This window comes from Microtus oregoni, unplaced genomic scaffold, assembly GCF_018167655.1.
Source record: "Microtus oregoni isolate MIOR12 unplaced genomic scaffold, Mior012 000005F_ref0000423, whole genome shotgun sequence".
In the NCBI taxonomy this organism is placed as follows: domain Eukaryota; kingdom Metazoa; phylum Chordata; class Mammalia; order Rodentia; family Cricetidae; genus Microtus; species Microtus oregoni.
Window position 1 is genome coordinate 33,079,236 of NW_024543064.1, and position 17,923 is coordinate 33,097,158.

The 17,923-nt window shown below is 46.5% G+C and overlaps 1 protein-coding gene across 6 annotated transcripts in view; it reads left to right on the forward strand.

Moving 5' to 3' along the window:
- Positions 1 to 17,923, forward strand: part of St3gal3 (ST3 beta-galactoside alpha-2,3-sialyltransferase 3) — a 218,488-nt gene that overhangs the window by 222 nt on the left and 200,343 nt on the right. Inside the window, exon 1 of one of the 6 annotated variants that reach the window (XM_041651922.1) lies at positions 3 to 322. The exons of 2 other annotated variants lie outside the window; for them this stretch is intronic. The gene's annotated coding sequence lies outside the window, so the exon portion shown is untranslated. Of the gene's footprint in view, positions 1 to 2; positions 323 to 842; positions 969 to 15,203; positions 15,322 to 17,923 lie in introns of those variants that run through there. 3 more of the 6 variants (XM_041651926.1, XM_041651924.1, XM_041651925.1) reach the window with 3 other exon arrangements.

The following is a 17,923-nucleotide window of genomic DNA, read 5'->3' on the forward strand; positions in this document are numbered from 1 at the left end:
GCCCCGACGCAGTTCTCGGCTGCCGCGCCCCTCCCCCGGTCAGCGGCCCGTTCTGCACTGGGGACCGAAGCCCGGGCCAGGGTGGGGGCCAGGCCTGAGGAGGGCCGTGCAAGCGGGGCCGAGCGCGCAGAGGTCACCTGCGTGCTGCGCCCCGGAGCGCGCGAGTCTGGGCGCAGAGAAGGGACGCGGTCACCCGCTACCCGCTGTGGGACGAGCGCAGGAAAGTCCTGGGAAAACCTAGCGGGAGTCAGCAAGAGTAGCGGTTGTCATCATAGCCTTCCCCGGGGCCAGATCCTCGGAGTGACCGGGTCAGTTTGTCAAAGTACGTCTTCTCGCTACCTTTCCTCCTGGAGTGTTTCCCCATTGTCTTCTCGGTGATCTTGTTTGCGAGAGAAAATCTTGGCGAGGTTGACAGATTTGGTTATGAGGATGTCCCACTGATGTGTTTAGACTCCTTTTTACAACAGCACTAATTTTTATGATTCCTCAATAAACCTCATTTTCGTTTGTTTTTCTCGCGTATGGGGAGGAAGTGAAAATGGTAAAACTGAGTCACTGTAATTAGCCAAGGGAGTGACCCGGTGGCGGGAGACAGCTGTTATCCCAGAAAGTAAAGAGTACTTAACACATTTTGTGAGGCCCTTTGAGTTATTGGTACTATAGGTAGTGTACCATGAAGATAAAAAGCCGACGAATTAAGTTCCCGCTATGTAGCACCGTAGACGTCATGACGATTTCAGTTGTGTCCGTGAACTTTCAACTAAAGACTCCGACGAATGGTAGCCCGGGATGTTAGGTACACACATGTAATAGTTAGCACGCAGAAGCTGAAACAGTGCTGGGCTACTAAAATAATACCTGGTCAACAAGAGCCACATAGCAAGACCCAGTCTCAGAAGACAGAAAAAGAAAAAAAAAAAGATTGAGGATTAAACACTGGATCAGAACCCTGTTTCCCAGAATCTAAGGTAATGGACATTTTGAAATACGAAGTGGTGCCAATTTCTCCATTTCACAAGTCAGAAGTCTGTGTCTCATGACAAGTAAGTTATTAAGGTTAAAACAAGGCAAGCGTTTCTTAGAGACTAATTGGTGCCCATAACAGTCAAGTGTCTACTGAGTACATGTTTTGTGCAAGGCATTGACTGGAGGGAAACTCCGACAATTAAATTGGAATCTGGAACATGTTCTCATTCCCACTGTAGGATAGTTGTGTGAACGTAGCACACACAAATGGTAGTTTATGGTGTGGTTTCTAGAATTCCAAGATGGTGGGTGCTGTGAGAAATCCAGAGGGGAGGGGAGTGCGTTAAGGAAGAGTTTTTTGGAGGAACTGAAGTTTTGAGCTGAGCCACAGGGAGTGGCAAGGCCGCCTGGAGGAGAAGTGGGGACGGGGAATGTGTGGGGCACTCAGGAGTGCGTGTGGGTGCTTCCTGGGGTTTTTAGTAGAAAAAGCAGCAGAGACGAGGCTCTACAAAAGGCAAGCTGGGGCTGGGGATGTAGTTCAGTGGCTAGAGTCCTTATCTGGCACACAAGGAGCCCTGGATTTGATCGTCAAGACCACATAAAAGCAGGTATGGTGGTACTCTTGCCTGTAATCATAATACGTTGGAGGTGGAGACAGGAGGATTAGAAGTTCAAAGTCCTCCCTGCCTACATAGTGAGCTTGAGGCCAGCCTAGGCTGCTAGTGACCCGCTCTTAAACAGAAACAGAATCAGAAGGCAGGCTGAAGAGGCACCTTTGTCCTGTGAGGAGCAGAGGATAAACAGATGGCTGTATAGACCTGGACATCACAGTCACTCAGTAAAGTGGCAGTTAGGTTGTATTGTCACTATTATAGTTAGGTTGTATTGTCACTATTATAGTTAGCCTGAGCCACCACAGAGCTGTAGTCAGAGTGGCTTCTTGCCTTCATGTATTGGCGTCGTGCAGTTGGTGCCAGGTCCTAGGGCTGCCACCGCACTGCTCTGCCGTCCACTCTTAGGGTCATCACACTGGTTTGGGGCCTGCTGTTCCTGGGAATTGCCCCAGCAGCCCCCTGATCATGTTTTTCTTTCTCCCGGGTAATCCTCCCTCACCATTACCCATGGGTGTGCCACCCCTGCTTTCGGCAGCTCCTTGCTGTTGGGTTAGGCCCTGGGCAGCCTGGCATCAGCAGCTTATTGCCATACCCTTTGATTGGTCACATTTTCCAGGTCGGTGGAGTCGTTCGGCTTTGTGTTTTGTTGTTTGAGCTCCAGTGTATTTGCACATTTGGCTCTTTTGGTCTTAAATGACCCCCTTCCTTTCAGTCATTGCCCCTGGCTGGCGTTTTATGGCTGTTTGACAGGGAACTTCCTCTCTAAAAGCCTTTTTGTACTCCCCCCCCTTCTAAATGTGCTGTCTCTCTCTAATTCTGGGGGCTCTGCCTTTTGTGTGTGTGTGAAACAAGATCTTGTCTGGTGCAGGCTGGTCTTGAACACCTCTCTCTTCTCTTCTTCTTCTTCTTCTTCTTCTTCTTCTTCTTCTTCTCTCTCTCTCTCTCTCTCTCTCTCTCTCTCAGCTTTTCAAGACAGGATTTCTCTGTGTAGCCCAGGCTGGCCTCAAACTCACAAAGATCTGCCTGCCTCTGCCTCCTGAGTGCTGCTATTAAAGGCATGTACCACCACCCAACTCACTTTTTTTCTTTTTTAAACAAGACCTCATGCAGCCCAAGTCAACCTCAAATTCTGTGTTTAACTGAGGATGACCTTGAACGCAGAGTCTTCCTGTCCCCCTCACCTCTGCCATGCTGGGCTTAGAGATGGGGTCACCTGATTCCAGGCTTCCAAGTTTGCCCTTTTGCTGTAATTGCTTGCCTGTCTCCTCCACTCGTAGCATAAGATGCACTTTTTAAAGGCATGGACTGTCTTCTCTGTTATCTGGCACAGTGTTTTTACCTAGTAGGTACTTGGCATATGTATTTTGTGTAGAAAATAGTATTTTGATGCAGGCGATACTATAGTTGCTGTCTGCTGCTCCTGTCCACTGTAATTACTGGTCTTGCAGTATACTTAAAAACTATTCTAACTAAAAGAAAAACAGGCAGAAGTGGGGCGGCTGGGGGGTGACTCAGTTGGTAGAGTGCTGGTTTGTGAGGCTCCGAGTTCCATCCCCAGCACTTGGTAAGCAGGGTGTTGTAGTACATGCCCAGCATTCTGAAGGTGGAAGCAGGAAGATCAGACGATGAAGATGGGGCCGTCCAGCTGTCTGAGTTGGCAAAGGCATTTGCTGCCAAGCCTCATGACCTGAGTTTGATTCCTGGAACACCCACATGTTAGAAGAGAAGAACTGACCCCTGCAAATGTCCTCTGTTTGGTGGGTAAACAAAATGAGACAAAAGTTTTTTTTAAAAAAAGTTGAAGCTATTCTTCAGCTGTTTGTGGATTTTGAGACCAGCCTGGGCTATGGGATCTTGTCCCCTACTTCCACCCTCAAAAAGAAAAGAAAATAGCCTTGAAGTGGGATAGCTACAAAAGCATCCTTTGTGCAATCAAAATATTTGTCATAAAACAGGTAAATAAAGTTGACTGTATGAGAAGATGCTTTCCCGAGAGATGTGGGGTATTGGTTTGAGCAGTTTAGAGTAAAGGAAGTCTCCATATCTTGGTGACTTAACAAAACCAAAGTTGACTCCCTGTTCTTGCTGCCCATTTGTCACAGTATACAGAGAGCTGTCTGCTGGTCACACTAACTCAGGGGTGGAGAAGGTTGGAAATGGGTGGTCGAGTGGGTACCAGCTTTTACAGCTTCAGTTCCGCCACTTTTACTCATATTTCATCCATCAAAGTGTGGCACATGGCTTTGCCTGACTTTAAAGCAGGGTCAGGAATGGCAGACTTCACTTACGACTAATGCAAAAAACCCAAACTATTTTGGCTCTAAGGACTGACTTCTACATATCCTGTGGGTATCGGAGCTCAGACCATTGGAGATTAGGGCTAGTAAGTTAGATGGGCACTAGAGGTAAGTTTATAGACATCAGCAAGAAACAGAAGGGCGGGTTCAGGGCAGAACTCCATCACATCCTGTGTAAATACTCATAAGCCACGGCCGGAAATACAATAAATCACACTCCAATTATGGCGCAGCCGTCCCCTAAAGTATTACTGTTGTTTTGTCTTAAGACATAGTCTCATGTAGTTTTGGCTGGCCTGGAATTTGAACTTCTGATCCTCCTGTTTGCAGGGTTCAAGTGCTCTAGCATTTTGGGGTGTCCAAAACTAAGAACAGTTAAATTAACCTGGTACAGTAGCACGCACCTGTACTTAGCACTCAGGAACAGAGACAGGAGGATGGAGAGTGTGAAGCTAGCCTCAGAAAAACCTGTCTCAAAAATGATTGACAGCAGTGGGGTGGTCGTGGCACACACCTTTAATCCCAGCACTTGGGAGGCAGAGGCAGGGGGGTCTCTGTGAGTTTGAGGCCAGCCTGGTCTACAAGAGTGAGTTCCAGGACAGGCTTCAAAGCTACAGAGAAACCCTGTCTTGACCCCTCCCCCCCAATGATTAACAGGTGAGATATAGTTTAGTTAGTAAGTGTGCCTGGGGTGCACAGAGCTCCAGGTTCAGTGCCCAGCACTGTATGAACTGAGTGTGTTGAAGCATGTCTCTAATCTAGCATTCGGTCGCAGAGGTAGGAGGTTGCAGTTCCAGGTCACCCTTGGCTGCGGAGTTGGAAGCTAGCCTGGAATACATGAAGCCCTGTTGAAAAACAGTACAGATGCATGCTACTGTGTCAGGCTAATTTACCTTTTTTAGTTTTGGATACTAAACTCAGAGTGCTATTTTACTTATTTAAAGAGAAACAATAAGTAGTCTACATCATATTTAAGCTTTTTCATTAAGAAATCAAGGAGCGGGGAGGCAAAGGCAGGAAGGAGTCTTAGATTCAAGGGGCAACCTGGGCTACATAAGTAAGACCCTGTCTCAGAATTTGAAATAAATAAAGTCAAGAGTATAATAATTTGAGATGCGTTTAATTGGTTTAATTGGATTTAAATGAGGTTTCAATCTTGGTGCTTGGATTCCTCTGCTAATAGAGAAGCTAAGTGCTGGTTGGAGCTGATTCAGGAGATAGAAGAGCTAACTTTCTGACTTGGGTCTTGGCACCGTCACTAACTAGCTGTCTAATATTTAACAAGTTTTTTGTTTTGTTTCGTTTTTTAACTTCCTGTGCTGGAGTTTGATCCCAGGGTCTTGTACACGCTGGATGAGACCTGTGCCTCTGAACTACATCCCCGCCCAGTATCTTATCTTGTCCTTTTTGAAACAGGGTCTCAGTATATGGACCAGGCTGGTCTCAGACTCACAGAGATCCTCCAGCTTCTGTCTCCCAAGTGCTGGGAGACATATCTGGCTACTATGTATCCCTTACTGTCACACTTAGATGGTATTTAGCAGCTCTGCACCAGTCTCCAACACTGTAGTTTTACGGATTAGAAAGCTACATCCCTAGTTCATTGAGAGAAACCAGCAGTTGTGGTCCTGTCAACATGGGTAGCTGTTTCCTAGGCTTCCTGAGGATACCCAGATCTGAGGATGTGCAGATCTCTTATATAAGATGGTCTAGTGTTTGCATATGACCCCACACAGCCTCTCTGTACGTTGAATCACCTATGACTATAGCCCATGATACAATGTAAATGCCTTGTAGATACTTCTTGTGCTCTGTTGTTTAGGGAACAAAGGCAAGAAAAATGGCCTTGTATGTTCGTTACAGACACTTTCTTCTTTTATTTGTTTTTTGTTGGTGGTTGACTTGGTCTTCACTGTGTAGCCCCTGAAGGTCTCAAACTTGTGATAATCTTCCTATCTCTGTCTCCTGAGTGAAGATATTACAAACTACTGGGCCTGACTCAACACATTCTTTTGTTTTGTTTTGTTTTGTTTTGACACAAAGTCTCTGGCCTAGGTTGTCCTGGAATTCATTACACAGCTGAGGGTGACTTGAACTTCTCACCCTTCTGCTTCTACTTCCTGGTTGCTAAGCAGGCATATACCACATGCCGATCAAATATAATATGCTTACAAAATTTTGATTACATATGTGTGCATGTGTATGTGTGATATGTTTGTGTGTGCGTGTGAGTGCAAGTTCCTGCAGAGATGAGAAAAGGGTATCGGAGCCAATGAAGCGGAGTGTCAGGGGGTTTTGAGCTCCCTGGTGTGGATGCTGGGAACTGAATTCGGGTGCTCTTCAAGAAATATACATAAAAAAATTTAAATACTATATTATTATTTGTGTGGGGGTGTGCCGTAGCATGCCTATGGAGGTCAGAGAATGAGTTTGTGGGTTGATTCTCTTCCTCCACTTTTATGTGGGTTCTGGGGGTAGAAATTAGGTTCTCAGGCTTGCATGGCAAACCACTTCTGTCTACTCAACCACCTCTCCTGTTCCCAGACATTTATTTATTTATTTATTTGTTTTAATAATTTCCATCTGTGGTAGATGGAATATGGAACCGGTAGAGATGGAGGACTGACCACCTTAGAAGAAGGGCTGACACTTAGGGTTTTGTGGATGTCTTAAAGGGACCAGGTGTCAGGTTGGGAATATCAAATAATGGTTTTCTAGAGAAATTATTACCTAATATGAAGTCTTAATTAACCATCAGTCATTGGGTAGATGTGAGTTTAAAGGGCTTTTTTCCACAGGAAGCCACATATGCCCAGGCCTAGAGACCCAAGCATGTGGTTGTATCTCAAGGCCGCTTGTGTGGTAGAAGTGTGGACCGTCTTCAGGCCATGAGTGGAAGTGCTGCAGAAGTCAGTCAAGAAGATTGAGCTAGGGCCTTGTGAGTTAAAGCTTCATCCTGAAGAGGATTAGGGGCCAGGGAAGGATTGGACTGTAGGAAATGACATTATCAGCTTTGCCTTTTGTGGCCGCTGTGGAGAGGAGGGAACAGGGTGGCTATGGTGACTTAGGAAGCTCTGAGGTTTACAGCCACAATCCCGTGCCCACTACCGGAGTCATGAAATATTTATAGATGAGATTCCGTGAGGTGAGAGTGGAGGAAGGATGCTGGAGGCCCATCCTGTCAGATGACAGGTGTCTGTAGGGAAGTGCAGATAAGAGCAAACCAGAGAGACTTCAGTCAGCTTCATAGTTTCTAACTATCGACTGACCTATTGGTCTTCCTGACTTTCAGATTTGAGAATTGGAGATAAAATATCTTAACTTCCAAGGGTGTTGTGATGACCGGCTAGAGCAGATGTAAAAGCCTGTGCCTGTGCCGGTAGATATGTAAGGGATCTCTGTGTGTTTCTGTCTGTCTGTCTTGTGTGTATAGATGTGTATGCGCATGTGGAGGCCAGGTGTTGTTCCTCAGGAGCTGTCCACATTGATTTTCTAAGACACGGTTCCCCTGACCTGGGGCTCTGTGACAAAGCTAAACTGACTAGCCAGCTAACCCACGCAATCTTCCTGTCTCCCTACCGCTGGGATTCCAAATGTGCACTAATACACACTTGTTTATGTGGGTCCTGTGGAATCAAACTTAGGTCTTTCTGCTTATGTGGCGAGCCCTTTACCACGGAGCCATGCCCACAGCCCCATAACGGACCTCTTGCAATAAAAACAGTGATTTTACTGTTACTAACAGTTAGTATATGGCTCCTCAGCTGTGGTGATGTTCATTAGCCTTAAATCCCCTCACTAAAGATAACCACCGTCTGTTCATGGCTTTTTATGTCTTTGAAGGTGATTGATGCTGCTCGTCTGACAGTGTTAGACATAAGGGAGTTATTCTTACATTAAGAAGGGAGAATTGATACGAATATTATACCAATTAAAACAGTGTTCTAAACGTTAACCAATTCTGTTCCCGGACTGCGTGCGGAAGCGGCACAGGGGTACCCCACACGTCCTGCCGCTGGTGATAATAGAATGTGCTGAGCCGCTTTGTGTGTTTGCTTCTCCTCGGTCGTCTCCTGACTTCTTCCCCCTTGAGATTTTATTCCACTACTGTCTTCTGGTGGCATTTTTCATAACGATGGTAATAGGGTTTAGTTCAGATTTTTTTTTCTGTCAGCTTCCTCTCTAGCCATCCTAGCTTGACACAAGCTGCTCCGCTGAACTCTGCAGAGCTTAGCGTATTTCGTCCTGGTGGCCCTGCATCTGTGGCCTTGTCAGTATTCGTGTCTGTATCAGTTTCTCTTTTCTTCTGGTCAGAGTCTCCTTCAAAATAGTGAGAAGAGAGTGTTTGCTTCGTTTGCTTCTGTACAGGGTCTCTCCGTGTGGCCCTGGCTGGCCTGGAACTCACTATGAAGACCAGGCTGACCTGGATCTCACAGAGCTCTTCCTGACTCTGCCTCCTGAGTGCTGGGACCAAAGGGGCATGCCACCATGCCCAACAAGCCTTTTTTCCTTTTAAATCTTGTGATATGTGATTGTGTGTATATATGTGTTCATGTGTGTGCGTGCAGGCCTGGGGATGTCAGTCCTCGCCTTTCATCTTGTTGGACGGGATATCTGTTGACCTCTATGCCAAGCTAGCTGACCTGTGAACTTTTGGGGATTCTCTTGCTTCCTCCTCCCATCTCATAGAAGCCCTGGGTCACTTTGACATAGGTTCAGGGGATTTGAACTTGGGTCTTTATGCTTGCATGGTGAATGCTTTACCCACTGAGCTATCTCTCTGCCCAAAATGTATTGCGTGTATGTGTGTGTGTGTGTGTGTATGTGTACATGTATGTGTGCTTGTGCACATGCTGTGTGCATAGGGAAGTCAAAGACCAGCTTTAATTGTTCCTCAGAAGCCACTGTCTTGTTTTGTGTGTGTGTGTTTCTTGTGAGGTAGGGTCTATTAGAACCTGGAGTTGACCAGTTAGTCTAGGCTGACTCTCCGGTAAGCCCCAGAAATCCACTAGGATCCTCCGGTCTTCCCCCTCCTCCCGCCCAGTGCCGAGATTATAGTGTTTGCGAGGCAGGCTTTACCCAGGAATTAGCTCCCAGCCTTTATTGCACCCTGTGTTTAGAAAGTCAGGCTAGTTGGGAAACCCTGTAACTAAGTGTTTCTGAGACATTTTGGCTTTAGGATTTCTTTTACAGTTAAAAATATTAAATACTCTCATAGAATGTTCATCTTTGTAGGTTTTGTTAATTAATTTACTGTATTTAGGTGTATTGAATGCATTGAAAGCTAGTAGAGAGCTGGTGGGATAGCTCACCGAGTTGCCTCCAATTTCACCTCTCTCAGTCTCTGTCTCACTATGTCTGTCTGTCTGTCTGTCTGTCTCTCATACACACATCAATAAATCACTTTTAAAAAGTTATTAGCTACTGAGAAAACTCTAGCTCACAGGAATACGCAGGCGTGGTTTCCAGTAGCTGTGAGAGCCTGAGAGTAGCCATTCCACATGTCATGTTTTGTAGCCCTACGACTCTGTCCTACCCTTAGTCCCATAAGTGAGTGAGAACGAAGAGGAGTATCTTAGATTATGGGAGTAGAGTCCCCCAAAAGTTCTGGGATCACAGGTCCTTGGACCACACTTGGAGAACTGCTTATGTTTGTATGTGTGTGTGTGGATGTGTGTATATCGTGTGTGTGTGTGTATGGCATGTGTAGTGTGTGCACATGAAGCATGAGAGGGTTTATAGGATGCTTTCGTGCACTTCTGCTAACACAGTAAGAAGAATGGTGACACTGATTAAACCGAATCTCCTCCGTGTACTCAGCCTGGCATCCTCGGAGAAGCTAATCTCCAGCCTTTGTTGAGACAGGTGCTTTGGCAGATGTGTGTACCTTTGGCACATCGGGTAGGCACCACGATCTGAAAACTAGGAAAACCAGTATCCCTGTGGGAGGAAAGCACTGTGGTTAAGCTGCAGAAGTCTTGTGAAGGCTTGGCAGGACCGTGGCTGACCAAGTCTGCTTTCTCAGTATGCATTGTGATTGATGGCCCTGCTCTGTGAATCTGATTGGTAGGAGCGTGGCCACGTCCACATCGGTGCCATTTAGAACGACAAGAGCCTGTACATTAGGAAGTGAGCATGTCCCCACCGTCCTCCTGCACCGAGGAGCTAGTGGCAGCACAATGAAAGATTAGAGAGTGGTGGTGTCTCCTAGACATGACACCCTTTGAAGGCATGTGGCCTGAAGGTGGTCTTGTCACAGTTCTGTCCTGTCTCCTCCGTGTTATGGTTTGAGCCGTCTTTCTGACACAGGTCTGCATGTTTCTCCACAGAATCCCACAGCAGTTTCTCCTTGCCAGTGGAATAAGCTCGCATTCCCCAGCAGGACTTTGGTATCGGCTTCCCAGGCTCTGGTTAGCGTAGGCACCACCTCTCTGAAGTGCTCCTGAACCTCATAAACACCCATTAATTATGACCACCCCATAATGTCTGAGCCGTACTTATCTTGTGGTTGGCAGCAGTTATCCCTGGGCAGGTAAATAATGGCTTTGTTTGCTCTGATAAGATAGCACAGTCCAATGGGGCTGTTCTCAGCCCTGGACACAGTGGGTTTGTTCGCCTCATTCTGTCTGTGCTTGTTTTAAGACAGAATCTCTGTATAGCCCTGCCTGACCCGGAATTCATTATATAGATGAGGCTGGACCCGGAATTCATTATATAGATGAGGCTGGACCTGGAATTCATTATATAGACGAGGCTGGACCCGGAATTCATTATATAGATGAGGCTGGACCCAGAATTCTTTATATAGATGAACTGGACCCGGAATTCATTATATAGATGAGGCTGGACCTGGAATTCATTATATAGACGAGGCTGGACTTAAACTCACAGAGATCCACCTGCCTCTGCCTCCTGAGTACTGGATATTAATGTTTCTTTATTTGTTTTTAAAGATGAGTAGGTAAACAATACAGAGTTACTGCATAAGCCTAAACACACACAGTCTCCGAGAAAGAGCAGCAAGGAGTAATTAGCTCATATTTCTTTTCTTTTTTTTTTTTTTTTAGAGACAGAGTTTCTATGTGTAGATCAGGCTGTCCTCAAACTTGCTTTGTAGACCAGGCTAGCCTCAAAATCACAGAAATCTGTCTGTCTCTGTTCCCAAGTGCTGGGGATTAAAAGTGCGCGTCACCACCTACCGGCTTGTCTCACATTCTAACCGGATACTGGTCAGCACACGTAAGAGCAGACCTATTAAGGTTGTTCTTCCAGAGGACCCAGGTTCAGGTCCCAGCACTGCATCAGGTGTCTCACGACCCTCCATCACTGCTCCAGGGGATCTATCTGATGCTTCTGACCTCTGCTGGCACCTGCACCCACGTGCGTATGGCCACACACAGACAAGTAGTCGGAAAAGGGAAACCTGGATGAATAAAGGGAAAAACGTCATAGAATAATGGAACCCGTCATTAAGTCTGAAGATGTCACATTGCTTCAGTTGGGTTTTGCAAAGAAATACAACATTATGTTTTCTGTAAAGGCCCTAGTGTCTTCCTCAGTAACCCAGCTTTGATTCTAAGTGCTTCTTTTCTGCATCTGTGTTTCCAGGCTGGGTGACATGTTCCGCATCCCACTGAGCTGGCCTGCACTCCTTAGGGGCACAGCCGTGCCCCTTTGTTTATGTATCACCAGCAGCTGCTTTTGAGTTCCAGTTTGGTTTTCAGTTTTCTGGGCATCCTGCCACCTCCCAGCCTTCCTTTCCACACCAGCTGCCACCCCTCTTTCAGGCTGCTCGGATAGACAGGGCCAGTTTCTCAAACACTGAAGTATACTTTTCTTCATCTGCACTCAGAATTCTTCTTGTTCTCGTAGATATCAAAGTTCCAAATAAAACTCATATCTCCAACTTTTTCCTCTGAACAACATTGAGACAAACAAGTAGGGGAAATATATATTATTATTATATATTACTATATAATTATATATGTATGTGTGTGTGCGTGCGTGCCACTGTGAGCCACTGCTCTTAGTTTTTCATAAGCTCCTTCTAGCAAGAATGAGCAGTTGAAATCGTATTTATTATTATTGCTGCGTGTGTATGTACAGTGTGCGTGTAGATGCATATGGACATAAGCCATGATGCCTGTGTGGAGGTCAGAAGTCAACCCTTGAGAATTGGTTCTCTTCCACTGCAGGACGAGGATCTAATTCAGGTTGTCAGGCTTACTCATTAAATGCTTTTACCCAGTAGGCCATCTCACCGGCCTGTGTCCTACTTTTTTTTTTTATATATAAAAGATTTGTTTATTTTTATTTTTCCAAGTACACATGAGTGCCCGCCTGCATGAATGTATATAATGTACGTATGTGCACGGCATGTGTGGCTGCTGCCACTATGGGTCAGAAGAGGGCATCAGATTCCAGGAACTGGAGTTACAGATGCTGTGAACCACCATGTGGGTGCTAGAAATTGAAGCTGAGACCTATGGAAGAACAGCCAGTGCTCTTTATTGCTGAGCCATCCTTCCAGTTCCTGTGTTAAGCCTGTTGTCAAAGACTGTGTGGGGCAGGTGTCAAGAAATTAGAACTCTCTGAGGCCAGCCTGGCCTACAGAGCAAGTTCCAGGACAGGCAGCTTCTACACAGAGAAACTCTAGAAAAATACAAAACAAAATAACAACAATAAGAACAACAGCAAAACAAACCTGCCCTGCTGCTGGGAGCAATAAGGGATGGGCACTTTGCAGAATGCTGTTGTTTTCTTAGCTAAACACAGCTAATGTTTGGCCCCCACGCACATCACTCTGAGGCGTCTTTACCCACTGTTGCCGCAAAGAATATCTCCAAGAGCAGTTAGAAACCTATGACTGTATGAAAATTTGTGGATGAATGTTTATGGCAGAATTATTCAAACCAAAAGAAGAAAGAATTCAAATATCCACCCACTGATTGATGGGTAAATAAGATATGGTCCCTCTGTATAAGGAAGTATTCTCTGACAGTAAAAAGCAGTGAAGTGTTGGTGTGCGCCCCAGCAAGCAGGAACCTCAGACTCACTGCTGATTAGTAGAGGCCAACCACAGATACCTACACATTGCATGACTACCTTTTTATAAGATTCCCGAGTAGGCAGGCACATCCACAGAGAGGGAGAGTAGATTAGAGTTGGAACACAGATTCCGTAGGATGGTGTCAGCTAAGGGACACCTTTTCCACGCGAATGGGTACATTCTAAACGTGACCGTGGTGTTTTTTGTACAGCTCTGTGTGCTTTGTGAGTATTCCTTCGTTGCTGTTTAAGACAGGGTTTCTCTATGTAGCCCTCACTGTCTTAGAATTTGCTCTATAGTCCAGGCTGGTCTCAGACCCAGAGATCTGCCTGCCCTGTGCCACTAAGGTCAGCACTTTGCAAGTGTTTTAAGAGTCACCAAATCACATACTTTTTAAAAATCTCAGTTTTTAAAAAAAAAACAAAACATATGTGTGTGTGTGTCCATTTATGCATATGCAGATACCTATAGAGTCCAGAGGCATCCTGTCTCCTGGAACTGGAGTTACAGGAGGTTGTAAATGCTTGCCATGGGCACTGGGGACAGAATTTGGGTCCTCTTAACCTCTGAGCCATCTTTCCAGCCCCCCCCCCGTGTGTGTGCGTGCACGCATGCGTGCACACGGGCATGTATACCACATCCATGCATGCCTGTGGAGACCAGAAGAGGGCCTTAGATCCCAAGGAACTGGAGTTCTTTTGGTTTTATTTTTGAGACAGGGTCTCACTATGTAGCTCTAACTGTCCTGGAATTTCCTATGTAGATCAGGCTGGCCTCAAACTCAAGAGACCTCCCTCCCTCCACTTCCTGAGTAGCGAGATTAAAGATGTGCACTGACTTGCCCATCCTCCAAGAACAGGAGTTAGAGGCATTTGGGGAATGCCCGGCTTGTTATGTGGGGGTTGACACTGAAGTTCTGATTGTGCAGCCAGCACTCCTGACTGCTGAGCACCTCTCCAGCCCCCGGATTACTTTCCCTGAATGGGTAAAGAACATGATACACCGAGAATTATCTCAAGTGAGGGTGTTTTTAGAAAGTAAAGGGTGAGGCCAGCTAGATAGTTCAGCAGGTAAGGGCCTTGAAGTTCAGTCCCTAAGGTGGAGGAAGAGAGCTGACTCACATGGGTTACCCTCTAGTGCTGCATTTGTTCTCTGTCTTGTGTCCATACACACCTGCACGCACACACATGCACACACACACACACACACCTGCACATGCACACACACACACCTGCACGCACACACATACACACACACACACACCTGCACACACACATGCACACGCACATGCACACACACATGTCAGGTTTTTTATTATTAAAGAATAATTAGTACAGAAAAGTATAAAAAATGGACCCTATTTAGGAACTATCAGGCAATAAATTTGTAACCATCACAACAGGTAGCTGGTCCTCAGTGTTTAAATTTCCTTTGTTGAGGTGGAGAGGGGGGTGGGATAGGATGGTGGGACCTGAAAAGATCACTCAGGAGTTAAGAACACTGGCTGCTGCTCCAGGGGACCTGGGTTTGGTTCCTGGTACACACACATATGGTGGCTCACAACCATCTGTAACTCTGGTCCCAGAGGATCCAGTACCCACTTCTGACCTCCACGGGCACTGGGCATGCACACGGTGCACAGACATATATACAGACAAAACACTGATACACATGAAGGATTTCTTTGCTCATCTCCAGCCTGTTCTGGCTGCCTTTGCGGTCCAGAGGAGCCCAGTCCCCCAGCGACTTCGTAACTATCCACTTTCTCATCTTTCTCTGTCCCGTTTGTGTGGTTGTTGCTTGGACAGACAGCATTGTTCTTCTAGACGAATGCTGGTTTTGATTTATTCAGGAAATCCTTTAAAGCCTCTATTTTTTTCTCATCTTATTCTTTCTTTTTTTTCCCCTAAATCGATCACAGCCTTTATGATCCTTAGTGTATATTCAGGAAGGATCACGTTTTCTTTCATATATTTCTCCTTATCTTTTATGGTATTGCCCCCAGTCCTTTGGTCCGACTTGATTGTTTTACCACTTATGATAGTTAATCTCGATTGCCGCCTTGATTAGACTGAGAAAGGCCTAGTGATTTAGTAAAGCAACTTGAATGTGTGTTCCAGCCAGGATTAGGCGTCACACACCCCACAGATGGCACTCTGTAGTTGACCTTATCCTTTGTTGGACTCAGGATCTGAGTAGTCTATTGTGATGTGGAACTGAGAAAGGTGTGGCCTAGATGGAGGAAGTGTGGCTCCTGTTACCGCTGTCTTCCCGCCTTGCTGCCACAGAGTGAATCACCTCTGCTCCGCTCCACTCTCCTGTGCCACGCCATCCTGCCCCACTGCGAGCCCGGAGTTGGGCAGTCCAGTGGCCGTGAACTGATGCCTCTTAAACTGTGAGCAGCACTAAACCTTCTTCTCTCGCTTTGCTTTCCTTGGGGGTTTGGTCATAACAGCATAAAGCTAATCACATGTAGTTTTCTTTCCCTAGGTGCTCTTTCTTTGCCTTCTGCCGCTGGTGTTTGTTTTCTGTAGCCCTCTCTTGGGTGGAACTGACCTTTTGCTGGGGATGGAACTCAGCATTGCACACATGCGTGGAAGCCCCTCTGTCCTGGAGCTGCAGGCATGCCTGGGAACACCTCTGTCCTAAAGTTGCACGCATGTCTGGGAACCCCAATGTCCTGGAGCTGCATGCATGCCTGGGAACCCCTCTGTTCTGGAGCTGCACGCATGCCTGGGAACCCCTCTGTCCTGGAGCTGCACACATGCCAGGCAGCACCTCTGTCTTGGAGCTACACACATGCCTGGGAACCCCTCTGTCCTGGAGCTGCATACATGCCTGGCAGCCCCTCTGTCCTGGAGCTGCAGGCATTCGTGGGAACCCCAATGTCCTAGAGCTGCACGTATGCGTGGGAGCCCCTCTGTCTTGGAGCTGCACCCTGAGCTCTTGTTACATCTCCAGGCTGGTCTTGTTAATGACCTTTGCTGGTTCCCTGATATATATATACATACATATACATATATATATATATATATACATATACACACACACACACACACACACACACACACACATATATATATATATATCTCCCATATGTTCCTCAATTTTCTTGACTTTCCCTGTTCTTTCTGCTTTTGTTGCAGTCTGTTTATGTCGCTCCTGTATGTACCAGTTCTTTGCTGTTATTGTTTCTCTGTTTGTTTGAGACAGAGTCTCACTATGTAGCCCTGGCTGGCCTGGACCTTGCTTTTCAGGCTGTCCTTCCGCCCTGTGGCCTGAGGACGGAGATTGGAGGCATACGCCACCCCCTGGCTCTTCCTGTTCTAATGCAGCTTTTCTGAGTGTGTTTGTCTCTTTGGTGGTGGGGATCTAAACCCGGAGCCTCATGCTCTGCTGGTGAGGTGTTCCCCAGCCTCTTTCTTACAGAAGTGGTCCAAGGAGGAACGGAGCCAGGTCATCTGAACTTGAGTCTGGCTCTGCTGTATACTGGACTGTGACCTCGGACTGCTTTGTGCTTGGGTTTCTTCACTACGAGCCGTAAGACTCGAGAGGCAGAACTAATAAATAAAACTCTTAGAGTTGTGGCTGATCCATAGCAAGTAATACACGAATATCAGCACTCTTAATTATTTTATTAGTTGCAATGAAAAAGAACACAACTGTTCTGAGTAGAATAATGTCATAGATTTTGTATATACTAACTGTTTAAATCTGCTCAGGAATTCTGAATAGCTTGGATATGCTTAGCAAAAAACATTTTTTTTTTAATGAAAGGAACTGATAAAGGACCAGGTAGTGGTAGCACACACCTTTAATCCCAGTTCTCAGGAGGCAGAGGCAGGCCAATCTCCATGAGTTCGAGGCCAGCCTGGCCTACATGAACGAGTTTCAGGTTACGCAAAGAAACCTGGTCTCGAGAAACTAAGAAGAAGGAACAACAACAACGAAGACGACGACTGATAAATGAAGGCTTGGTTTGCTTCTGATGTCTTTACAGGAGGATGCCCCGGCAGTGCTTGTAGCTTTGCATGGTAGTGCCCTATCCTGTGGCTGAGTCTGAGGGTCAGCAGTACTGACACCTCCATGCCAGTTGTTGCTGGTTTAGTTCAGAAAGTGATCAACTGTAGGTTGTTTTAGAAATGGCATGGGTGCAGTTTCTTTCAGTAGAGTCAGATCTGTAAGAATTCTTCCAGATTCTTCCTGTGGCCGATTAAGGCCATGTAGTTTTCTGTGGCGTGAACAGCCCTTTTAAAGCATGCTGTAACCTATTGAGTCATCAGGTAGTCAACAGATAAGTGTTTGAACACGTACCAGGGCACAATGGTAAACATAACAGCAATTTTCCCTGCCTGCGTGAGCCAGAATCTAAGTGCTAGGTTATTATATTTACCAATATAATAGGAAAGGGGAGGGCTGCACAGGTGCTGTGGGAGCATCCGACAGAAAGCCTTCTCTAAGGCGTGAGGCAGGTAGCGTTTCCTTGTGCAGTGAATTCAGCTTTAAGTTGAGGATGAAGGGCAAGCAGGAGTTGGCTGGAGGAAGGGGTGTGATCCAATGGTTTCTGCCATTGTTAGGAGCTTGGTTCCTAGCATCCACATCAGGGGGTCCTCAGCCGCCTCTAAACTGCTCTAAGGAATTCGGTGTCTGTCATGGCCACCCTCGACACCGACTGGGCTGAGGCAATGTGCCTTCCACCACAGCCAACTAGTAAAGCTCTGCTCTAGCTGCCTTCTCTAAACTGGTGCATGGAGTGGCACGAAACTCAGGAAAGCAGGCTGCTCTGCAACCACTGAAAGGTGCAGCAGAAATCAGGAGAAAGCAGGCTTGTTGCAGTGACAAGGGAGAAGCAGAGGCTCCACCTCCTCACTGAGCTGTAAGGTGGAGGCGTGGCAACGCAGAGCAGCCAGTCCCCCCCACCCCAACCCTGGTCTGGCTGGGACAGAGGTTCAGCCAACAGATCTTACAGCGTGCTGTGCTTCTATGCCCTGAGGCAG